Source organism: Mirounga angustirostris, unplaced genomic scaffold, assembly GCF_029215605.1.
Source record: "Mirounga angustirostris isolate CCGP_5_RB_7025 unplaced genomic scaffold, mMirAng1.0.hap1 SCAF_9, whole genome shotgun sequence".
Taxonomy (NCBI): Eukaryota; Metazoa; Chordata; class Mammalia; order Carnivora; family Phocidae; genus Mirounga; species Mirounga angustirostris.
Window position 1 is genome coordinate 31045262 of NW_026991717.1, and position 12019 is coordinate 31057280.

At 36.9% G+C, this 12019-nt stretch overlaps 1 protein-coding gene and 1 pseudogene across 49 annotated transcripts in view; one reads left to right on the forward strand and one right to left on the reverse strand.

Moving 5' to 3' along the window:
* The window catches only part of PEAK1 (pseudopodium enriched atypical kinase 1), a 320078-nt gene that overhangs the window by 203333 nt on the left and 104726 nt on the right, over positions 1-12019 (reverse strand). The gene's annotated exons all lie outside the window — the stretch shown is intronic.
* LOC123860985 (small ubiquitin-related modifier 2-like) lies at positions 1366-1638 on the forward strand (annotated as a pseudogene).

A 12019-nucleotide genomic window follows, 5' to 3' on the forward strand; every position in this document is an offset into this window, starting at 1 on the left:
TTGAACAAATTTACAGAGGGCCAAAGCCAAAGTAATCCTCCCTACATTCCAGCCTTGGTGGGCATTTCTAAGGCATGTATACTAATCTCCAATGGGCCTGGAACATGTAGTCCCAAGAGAGGTCCCAGAGAGGACAGAAACAAGATGAAGGGCCAATGATGGAGTCAGTACTGGCATCACTCCTATAGGGAGTTATTGTTTAGTAAGTATAGAGCAGTTTTACAAGATGAAAGAGTTACAGAGATGGATGGTGCTGATGGTTCCACATTATGAATGTATATAATGTCAACTGTACACCTAAAATGGTTAAGATGGTAAAATCTATGCTTAATGTATTTTACCACAATAAAAAAATTAGAAAACATTGAGGGGTAATGAGTGGAATAAATGGGCCACTGGAGAGTATGAGAAGAATCTAAATGTCACGAGTAAGGGGGAAACATTATAAAGAAGGAAGGGGGGGAGGAAATAAGAAAGGAAGGAAGGTAGATTAAAAGCGAGGGAGGGATTCACACATATACACATATATATACTCACAGAAGCACATTTTGAACTTTGGCCCAAAGCACCAGGTAACTATAGCACAGAGAATGCCTCCGGGATATCAATCACTGTCAAATTCTGACATCAAAGATAAAATTTCCAACTTGGTCTAAAGTGACCAAAATTGGACTTAATCAGAAGTAATTAGCTGCAAAAAAAGAGAAAAAATGCAAATCTGAAAGGTCCAGCCCATGTTCCACTGTCATTCCCTGTTAGGATATCAAATTGAATTTGGAATAGTTCAGTATGAGTTCTGTTTGCTGAAGTTAGGGCTCAGGATATACTCAGAGTGTGACTGCTCCTTGGAGCAGGTGACTTGACAGATGCCATAGACGAGTACTACTGCCATTTGCTGAAAAAAGGCATATATCCCACAGCAGCTACTTAAAATCAACATTTTTCACTGTTTCAAATGGTAACAGAAGTAAAATATTCTAATTTCAAACTCACTCCAAGCTACAAATTAAAAAACTGTATGTTCTTATAAACTTCTATTAGCCTTAGAGTTATGTAATGTGTTACTAACACCTGCGACTGTCTCTTCCCTAAAGCTTGTGTCACTTCAGCTGACATAACAGCTCATCCTCCTTGGAGGACTTCAATCACCCTGTCACACAGTCCCAGTCAAGCAGGTGAAAATACTTGTCACGGGGGATTCTTTTAGTGTAGTAAGATGTCTCTATAGCTCTTTAAAATCTGTAGGCACACTTCACAGCAGCCACCTCCTTCTTTTGTTACTCCTGGTGCTGCTTGTATGCTCTCCTGGTGGGGACCTGGTACCCCTTTTGTGAAGCGACAGCTGGGGAGACTCCGGCACTCACCATGGCCAACAAAAAGCCCAAGGAAGGAGTCAAGACTGAGAACAATGATCATATTAATTTGAAGGTGGTGGGACAGGATGGTTCTGTGATGCAGTGTAAGACTAACCACTTAGTAAACTAAAGAAAGCCCATTGTGAAGACAGGGTTTGTCAATGGGGCAGATCAATTTGCGATTTGATGGGCAGCTAATCAATGAAAGACACACCTGCACAGCTGGAAATGGAGGATAAATACAATTGATGTGTTCCAGCAGCAGACAGGAGGTATTTACTAAAAAGGGAATCTGCTACTTGACTACAGAACTGTTCCTCCAGACCAAGAAGGCATTCTCAGTGAGAAAACCAAAATTTGGTTCCACCACATCCTGACTACTACAGTATAGTTTTCTCTGTTCTTTTGTTTTCCCCATTCCTTTATCGTAAAGTAACTGTGTATGTGCACAAACATACGGCATTTTTAAAAAGATTTTATTTATTTATTTGAGATAGAGAGAGAGCACGAGCCGGGGAGGAGGGGTACAGGGAGAGAGACAAGTAGACTCCCCGCTGAGCAAGATGCCCAATGTGGGGCTTGATCCCAGGACCCCAGGATCATGACCTGAGCCAAAGGCAGACGCTTAACTGACTGAGCTACCCAGGCGCCCCTCGTATTGCATTTTTTTAACTAAATGGCCAGTGGTATGTTTTGATTGACGTCAAATGGAGATGGGATGGGGAAAATACTGGTTCTGTGAAAATACCCCCTTTCTCCATTGGTGGCATGCTCATTCAGCTCTCATTTTATATTCCAGTAAACAACAACAACAACAAAACAACATAAAAATCCTTGCATACCTTGCTCTACTGGAGAATTTTAATGTTTTTCATATATCATTGTAAAACCAAGGACAATCTTATACCTTTTTTTGTATGCAGCTATTTACATGTAGGGCAATCTGTCTTTAAATAGAGATAAATTACTCCAAAAGAAATGAATCCTAGATAGTTTTCCCTTCAAATCAACTTAAAATGTCTTGAAACTTAAACTCCTTGCTTAAAAAAAAATAAATTTGGGGGTGCCTGGGTGGCTCAGTCGGTTAGGCTTCAGCTCTTGATTTTGGCTCAGATAGTGATCTCAGGGTTATGAGATCATGAGAAGCCTGTTTGAGATTCTCTCCCTCCCTCTCCCTCTGCCCCTCCCCACACTCGTACTTCTCTCTCAAAAAAATTTTAAATTAAAAATTTTTTAAATAAAAAAAGTCTGTAGGCACATGAAATCTGAGGATAGGATGAAAAAAAAAGAAGAAATGGACTAGGTTTTTACCTCGAAAGTCCCAGTGATACTGCTTAATGTAATGCTTTGAAAATTACAACAGATAAATATTTGTGGATATCACTATAACCAATAGCATTAACAAAATAAGTATACCCCAAATTTCAATTACAGACATACTTCAGAAATAATGTGGGCTTGGTTTCAGACCACTGCAATAAATATCACAATAAAGCGAGTCAAGTGACCCTTTTGGTTTCCCAGTGCATAAAAAAGTTATATTTACGCTATACTAGAGTATATTAAGTGTGCAATAGTATGATGTTAAAAATAAAAAATACTTTATTGCTAGAAAAGGCTAACCGTCATCTGAGGTTTCAACAAGTTGTAATCGCTGATCACAGACCATTAAGAAATATAAGAAAGTTTGAAATATTGCAAGAATAAACAGAATATGACATGGAGACATGAAGTGAGCAAAATGCTGTTGGAAAAATGGCACCAACAGACTTATTTGATGCAGGGTTACTATTTACCTTCAACTTGTTAAAAAAAAAAAGTAGTTATCTGCAAAGTGCAATAAAGCAAAGCACAATGTTAACAAGGTATGCCTGTACTCCTGGCCCTTATTTTTTTGTCTGTGTTAAGTTTCAGGTAACTAATATTTGTAAGGAAAACAGATTGACTGAATTTATATTATTGAAGAAAAAAATGGTCCTTCAATTCAAGTATTTTTAAAACCCTACAGCTGCTGATTTATTAATATTCAATGATTAAAGCTTACCCCCTTTTTCTCATCTATACCATTAAATAAAAACAAAATTTATGACAGATTATTAGATTTCCTCAGAGGTTTTGCACAGCTTTTGCTTACTAATATCCTCATCACAAACTGGGGCAACTGCAGAATATTTAAATAGGTCATCTAGCTGAAAATCATAAAGAATCCTAGCAGATAATATACCAGAAGAGTACTTGCTGCCTCTTGTACTTTAATGATTGACCTCTTAGGTAAAGAAGTCTTTCCCATGGAAAACAAAAACTTCTCTGCCATGTTCTTCTTTACATTGCACAATGTCCTACTTTGCTGTATTTCAGATCCTCTAGGAAATTAGTACATGACGTGACTGTCATTTCCTATAACCAAGATATCTGTGCACCTGGATAAGCCCAAAGCAGAGAGATTTCAGATCTTAGAAGCTCAGATGTACCAATCTTCTTATAATATTAGCTTTCGGTGGAATTGGGGAAGATAGCTTGAATAAAAAGAAAATTGGCTGCAAAGGAGGAATTCTGCTATAAATAGGCAGAATTTTCTATTTTTCTGGCAGCCACAGGATCTAACAGTATTAAAAAAAAAAAATCTATGAGCTGGGAAGGATTTCTCCTATGAAGTATACTAGGCATTACATCATGTCAATCACTCTCAGTTCGCCCCCAGCCACTGGCAGCACAGTGGATTAGTAACAGAGTTTTTCAAATGGTAACAGATTTCAAAAGTCCCCAAAAGTGGGCAGTGATCACTACAGCTATGCAGTGTATGCTACATTTTTTAAATTACAGGAAAGAAAATGAAATTGATTTTGCTATTTAATGATTAGGTTTCCTCCTTGCTGTGTGATTTCAATTCAAGATTAACACGGTATCTTTCATTTACATCACATCCCAAATCTCTATTGAGTAGAGAACAGGAATTGAATAATATAGGCAAGACATTTACTTCTCATTCAATAAGAAATTAATTAATTATTCAACATTCATTTCACAGCAAACATTTATTGAAACTAATGTGTTTCAGGGACTTTAATCAATTCTTCCATCATCCAAAGAATATAAGCACTGTATTTAAAATTTTTTAAGTACTTTAAAATTTTTTTTATTTTTTTTATAGATTTTATTTATTTATTTGACAGAGAGAGACACAGTGAGACAGGGAACACAAGCAGGGAGAGTGGGAGAGGGAGAAGCAGGCCTCCCGCCAAGCAGGGAGCCCAATGTGGGGCTCGATCCCAGGACCCCGGGACCATGACCTGAGCCAAAAGCAGATGCTTAATGATTAAGCCACCCAGGTGCCCCCAAATTTTTAAAGTACTCTTAATCACATGATTTTCAAAGAGGCAGTTGTTGTTTTTATTGTTATGTTTTAGACTTTCAACTTTTTTTTTTTTAAAGATTTTATTTATTTATTTGAGACAGAGAATGAGAGAGAGAGAGCACATGAGAGGGGGGAGGGCCAGAGGCAGAAGCAGGCTCCCTGCCGAGCAGGGAGCCCGATGCGGGACTCGATCCAGGGACTCCAGGATCATGACCTGAGCCGAAGGCAGTCGCTTAACCAACTGAGCCACCCAGGCGCCCCTAGACTTTCAACTTTTAAATGAAGAAAACTCAGGCATTTTAAAAGAGTTTAACAACTATACCATAATTGTCAGAGATTCTAGCTACCTTCAGTTTTAAACTAGACTAACACAGACCCAAGATGTATTGTTGGTTTAGAAGTGATTACATATGTAACTAGCAACATAGGAGAGAACAGTCATCTTCAGCATTTTTTTAAAATAAAAAAACAGTTATTTCAGGTCAGTCACAACCATAAATCTGCCTTTTGAACATATTTATTATTAAGGAAAAAAGTCCTACAGCTTCTGTTCTTTGGTATATTTAATTCCAACTTTGAGAAGACCCAGTAACTGTTCCTTTTCACATTTCTTACATAAACACTGATTGCTGGGTGGAATACAATGGGTTAAATGGTCCTTTTAAAATTATCTTTTCTAAAACTCTTAATTCAAAAAGCATAAGGAGACCATATGCCTTAAGATGTCAAGGACCACAGTTTAGGGTAGCAGAATGGTACAGCTGTATTCTATAAATTCTATCTTAAAATTTCTCTTTTCCTCATCATTGGTAGTTTCTCCTCAGTCAATGTTTTTTCCATACCTCTACAATATTGTCCCTCCTATGTGCTTCTGTGATGTTAGCAGGGCCCACAGGGAGCTAAACTTCAAACATTCCTGGCAGTACCTAGGCAGGACAAGATTGTACAAAGTGGTAATAGTTGGCACTACTATTCCCTTCTTTCCCTACCCAGCCCCCTGCCAGCAGGACCCAGCAGGGAGCTAAACTTCCACTCCCACCCTTGGCAAAGAGGCAAGCCAAGGAAAGGCATTAACTACCAAAATTCACTCAATATGAAGTTTCCAAGGCTATTTATAAGACTATTTTTATTACAAAAAATTCTTTCCACAAACTTTCTCTCCTAGAATTAATATTTGATCTTAATAGTTCCCTTTAATGTGCTCAATTTTCCTCAAGGTCTGGGGATCTTTAGTTGATCAGAGCTATTCTGAAGAAATTCTTCCTCTCATCCCCATATTGGCTTTTGTTTTAAATTTTTAAAGATAATTTAAAAAATAATTTCAAACTTACAGAAAAGTTCAAGAATAATATAAAGAATCCTTTTTCCGAACCATTTCAGGGTAAATTGCTGATATTGTGTCTAATCATCCCTGAAAACTTAGGTTTGTAATTCCTTTAATAAGGACATTTTCCCAAATAACCATAATATAATCATCAAAATCAACAAATCAACAATTATATCCTGTAATCTCTATGCCCTATTCAAGTCTCATCTATCATCCCACTAATGTCTTTTGTAGCAAAAGGCCCAGATTTAGTACCATGGGTTGCATTTAACTGTCATGTTTCTGTAGTCTCTAACTCTGGAACAATTAGTTCTTGAGTTTTTTCCTTGACTTTCATGATCTTTTAAATTTTGAAAGTTATAGGCCAGGTATCTTCTAGAAAGTCTCTCAATTTGGAATTCTCTGATGTTTCCTCAATTAGATTTATGTTATAGATTTTGGTAGAAGAATCACAGAAATGATCTCCTGGTCCTCATACTGCATCCTATCAGGTAGTGCATGATTTTATTTTGTTCCATTAACTATTAACATTAGCTGTCATCACCTGAGTGGGGTTAGTATCTGCCAGGTTTCCCACTGTGAAGTTCCTTTTTCTTCCTTAGTAATTAATAGATACTTTGTGAGGAGATGCTTTGAGACTACATGAACAGCCCATTCCTCATTAAACTTTCACCCATTAGTTTTGGCATCTACCATTATTTCATGGATAACTGATTATACCACACTGGTTCCAAAATTGTCATTTTCCTAATTCTGTTCTTCCTTTTCTTCTCTCCATTAGTTTATTATGTCACTACAGACTCATGAATGGTCTATTTTATTCAGTGGGCTATAATTTGATAAAATGAGTATTATATGATGTTCAAACTGTTCAAAAACTAGTCATTGAGTACTCCTTCAAGATCGCTTCTGTATCCTTTAGATATAACCCCTCTTTGAGCAATTCCTTACATTTTGGTACAGGAAGATGTGTTCAGCACATCTTGTCCTATTCTTTCTCTGCCCCAGCCCTAGAATCAGCCATTTCTCCAAGGAGACCTAGCACAGACACCTACCTTCCTGGGCCCCATCCCGTGACTTCTGGACTGAATTATTCAGGAAGGAAAGAAAGCACTAAGAAAGCCAAAGTGCTACTTTGTTTAGAAGGTGTGACTTGCCCTGATTTCCTCTGTAGCTGAATTGGTCTGTTTCCCCAACAGCTTATCTGCTTGAATGGCAAGGCTGACTACACACAGTTTAAGGAATTGAGGAGACCTGTAAAATAGGCAAACTTCCCCCAGCACATAGCTGCAAAAGTAAGGAAATCCTTGCTCTGAAGGTGGAATATTCTGGGTTCATTTTATTCCCAGAAAAGGTACCTTTTCCTTTTCTTCCTTTTTTTACTACATCTTTTATTTTGTAACAGTTTTAGATGTGTAGACAAACTGTAAATATAGTTCAAAGAGTTCCCATGTGTCCCACACCCAGTTTTCCTTATTAACATCTTATATTAGTATGATACATTTGTCACAATTTTTCTCTTCCCTCCTGTCATCATTTGTTACAATTAGTGAACCAATACAAATACATTATTATCAACTAAAGTTCATACTTAATTCAGATATCCTCTAGTTTTCCTCTAATGTCCAATATGTTTGAGGATCCCATCCAGAATATCATATTACATTTAGTAGTTATGTATTGTTAAGCTACTCTTGGTTGTGACAGTTTTTCAGAACTTTCTTTTCTTTGATGACTATTAATTTCCTGTGGCTGCTGTAACAAATTATACAAACTTAATGCCTTAAAAAACAAAAACCCAGAAATTTACCACATGATCCAGTAATTCCACTACTGGGTATTTAGCCAAAGAAAATGAAAATACTAATTTGAAAATTTATATGCATACCTATATTTAATGCAGCATTATTTACAATAACCAAATATGGAAGCAACCCAAGTGTCCATCCATAGATGAATGGATAAAGAGGATGTGATATATATGTACAATGGAATATTTACTCAGCCATAAAAAAGAATGAGATCTTGCCATCTGCAACAACATGGACAGAGCTAGAGAATATAATGCTAAGTGAAATAAGTCAGAGAAAGACAAATACCATATGATGTCACTTGTGGAATTTAAGAGACAAAACAAATGAACAAAGGAAAAAAGAGACAAACCAAAAAAGAAAATCTTAACTATAGAGAACAAACTGATGGTGACCAAAAGTGGTGGGGCGGGGGAATAGGGGAAGTATGGGTGAAATAGGTAAAGGGGATGAAGAGTACACACTTACTGCCATGAGCATGGAGTAATGTAGAAAACTGAATCACTATAATGTATACCTGAAACTAATATAACACTGTACTTTAACTATACAGGAATTAAGAAAGAAACCAGAAATTTATTCTCTTTCAGTTTTAGGAGTCATAACCCTAAAATCAAGATCTCCAAAGTGCCACGCTCTCTGAAAGCTCTCAGGGAGAACCATTCCTTGTCTCTCCCAGCTTCTGATGGCCATAGGCATCCCTTGGCTTATGGCTACATCACTCCTATCTCTGCCTCTGTCTTCTCCTCTGTGTCTGTGCCTTCTGTGTTTTATGAGGAACATATCATTAGATTTAGAGTGTTCCAAGATTATCAAGGATGATTCTTAAGATTCTTAATTTAAATATATCTGCAAAGACTCTTTTTCCAAATAAGGTCAAATTCACAGGTTCTGGAGGTTAGCACACGGGCATATTTGGACAGGGAGGGGGCGGGGGGAGAATATCACCATTCAACCTACCACAATGATCTTGACAGTTTTAAGGATTACTGGTTAGATATTTTATAGAAGTGTGATTTGATTCCTCATGATTAGACTGGGATAATATGTTTGAGGGAGGAGAATGACTCAGGTAATGTATCAGTTTTATCCTATCAAATCAAGGGTACAAACTTGATAACCTGGCATGAGGCAGAGTTTGTCAGGTTTCTCCATGATATTGTACTCTTTGAAAAAAAAGTCACTATCAAGAGTTCAACTTAAGAGGTAGAGAGTTATACTTCCTTGAGGGTGGAGTATCTAAATAAATTATTTGAAATTTTTCTGCACCAGAGATTTGCCTATTCTCCCTTGGAATCAACATCAATTATATCAGTAAAGACAAATAGATATTTCTTTATACTTTGGGTTTTAACGCAATACTACTTTATTCTGTTCCTCAAAGTGTTCCAGCTTTGGACGTTGGGAGATCTTTCAGTTGACCCTTCTGTCCCTTTGGTGCACTCCTGTTAGTGTGTGTGTGCGTGCGTGTGTGTGTGTGTGTAGATACGTCTTTTAAAGTACTTTCTTAGTTTTTGGCACTACAAGATGATCCGTGCTCACCTTGTATATTTCCTGCCCCAGCACAAGAATCAGTCACTTCTGTAAGAAGCTCTCATTTCTCTTATTGAATAATGGTATTAGAAACCAAGCAAGATCTGGGCACAAGGTGTGGTCATTGTTACTGGGATTTCATTGCTTCTAGGCCCTCTCAGCTGACAGAGCAATATAACTGTGTTTACTAACCTGTGTATATACACACATATCTATGAACATTTCTATACGTAATTATCCATATCTGTATTAAGCTAAACACGAGTTCATACTAATTAATGTCTGTCTCCAACTCTAATCCATTAGCACATGGATCTACCAGCTTCTTCTCCTTGCTTACCTATAACCCCACTACAATAGTAGAAACATGTACAGTAGTTTCAAAATTGTTAACCCTTACCCTGATCCCCCTGTATGAGAGTATAGTGTTTACATATATGGTTCCTTTCCCCTTTTAGTCTTACAGATTTCACTCATTTCCAAAGTTACTCAGATCAGCACCTTACTCCTCCACCCCTTTCAGCAACATTGTTTCATATATTCGTAATACATTTACATTCTTTTGTCACATTTTACCCTCCATCCTAGGATCCCTGATCATCTAAATGAAGTTTTAAAAATTTATATATATTAGTATCCACTCTTTCTGCTATAAAGTTCTACAGGTTTTAATAAATACTTAATGTCCTATATTCACCGTTACAGTATTATACAAAATACCCTAAAAAAGGGATGCCTGGATGGCTCAGTCAGTTAAGCATCTGCCTTTGGCTCAGGTCATGATCCCAGGGTTCTGGGATAGAGCCCCGCATTGGGCTCTCTGCTCAGCAGGGAAGCCTGCTTCTCCCTCTCCCTGTGCCTGCCGCTCTGCCTACTTCTCCTCTCTCTCTGTCAAATAAATAAATAATCTTAAAAAAAAAAATACCCTAAAAAAGCCCCTGTGCTTCACCTAACCAACCTTCCCCCCAACTTGTTGCTCCCCTCGGCTCTTGGCAATATTGATCTTTTCACTGAATCTTATTTTTGCCTTTTCCAGAATGTCATATAATGGGATTTGTACAGAATGTAGCATTTTCAGACTGGCTTCTTTAACTCAACAGTATGCATTTAAGATTTATCTATGTCTTTTCACAGTTTGATAGCTCTTTTCTTTTTATCACCAAATAATATTCCATTTATGGATGTACCAAAGTTTATTCATTCACCTACTGAACTTGGCTGCTTCTGGTTTGAGGGTGGATTATGAACAAAGCTACTATAAATGTGTGTAGGTTTGGTAGATATGAGTTTTCAAATTAGTTGTGTAAATACTTAGGAGTGTGTTTGCAGATTCATATGGTGAGACTACATTTAGTTTTGTAAGAAACATCAAACTGTTTTCCAAAGTAGCTGTACCATTTTGCATTCTCACCAGCAAAGAATGAAAATTACTATTGCTCCACATCCTTGCCAGAATTTGCTTTTGTTGGTGTTTTAAATGTTAGCCATTCTAACAGGTATGTAATAGTATCTCATTATTGTTTTAATTTGCAATTCCCTCATGACCTATGATGTTGAACATCTTTTATATACTTACTTGCCACCTATACATCTTCCTCAATGAAATGTCTCTTCAAATCTTTTGTTCACTTTTTTGATGGAGTTGATTTGTTTATCATTGAGTTTTAAGAGTTTTCTACATATTTTGGATACAAATCCTTTATCAGATGTGTTTTGCAAATATTTTCTCCCCATCTGTGGCTTGTCTTTTCAGTCTCTTAAGAGTGTCTTGCATTGCGCAGAAGTTTTCAATTTTAACTAAGCCCAACTTAGCCATTTTTTTCCTTCCTGGATCACATTGCTAGTATTTTATTTTATTTATTTATTTTTATTTTTTAATTTTAAAGGGGGAAGGGGCCAAGGGAGAGGAAGAGAGAATTTTAAGCAGGTTCCACACCCAGCCTCATGCGGGGCTCAATCTCACAATCCTAAAATCATGACCTGGGCCAAAATCAAGAGTTGGACACTTAACTGACTGAGCCACCTAGGCATCCCATTACTAATGTATTTTAAAACTCATTGCCAAACCCAAGAGCCATATCAACTTTCTCCTATGGCTTCTTCAGTAAGTGTTACAGTTTTGCATTTTAAAATTTGGTATATGATTGACTTTGTGTTAATTATTGTGTAAATCATAAGGTCTGTGCCTAGGTTCACTTAATACATATGTTCCAGCACCATTTATTGAAAAGACTATCCTTTGTCCATTGAATTGTCTTTGCTCTTTTGTCAAAGATCGTTGACTAGATTTGTGTGGATTTATTTTGGACTCTCTATTCTGTCCTGTAATTAATGTGTCTATTCTTTTGTCAATACCACTGTGTCTTGATTACTGTGGCCTTAACATTGAGTCTTGAAATCAGGTTCTTTGTTCATCTTCAGTATTGTGTTGGCCTTACTAGGTCTTTTGTTTTCCATATAAACTTAAGAATTAGTATGATGATATCTACAAAATGGGTTACTGGGATCTGGACTGGGACTGGATTGAGTCTATAGGCTAAAATGGAAAAATGGAAAAAAACTGATATTTTTAACAATATTGAGTATTCTAATCCACAAACACAGATTATCTCCCCGTTTATATAAATCTTTGATTTTT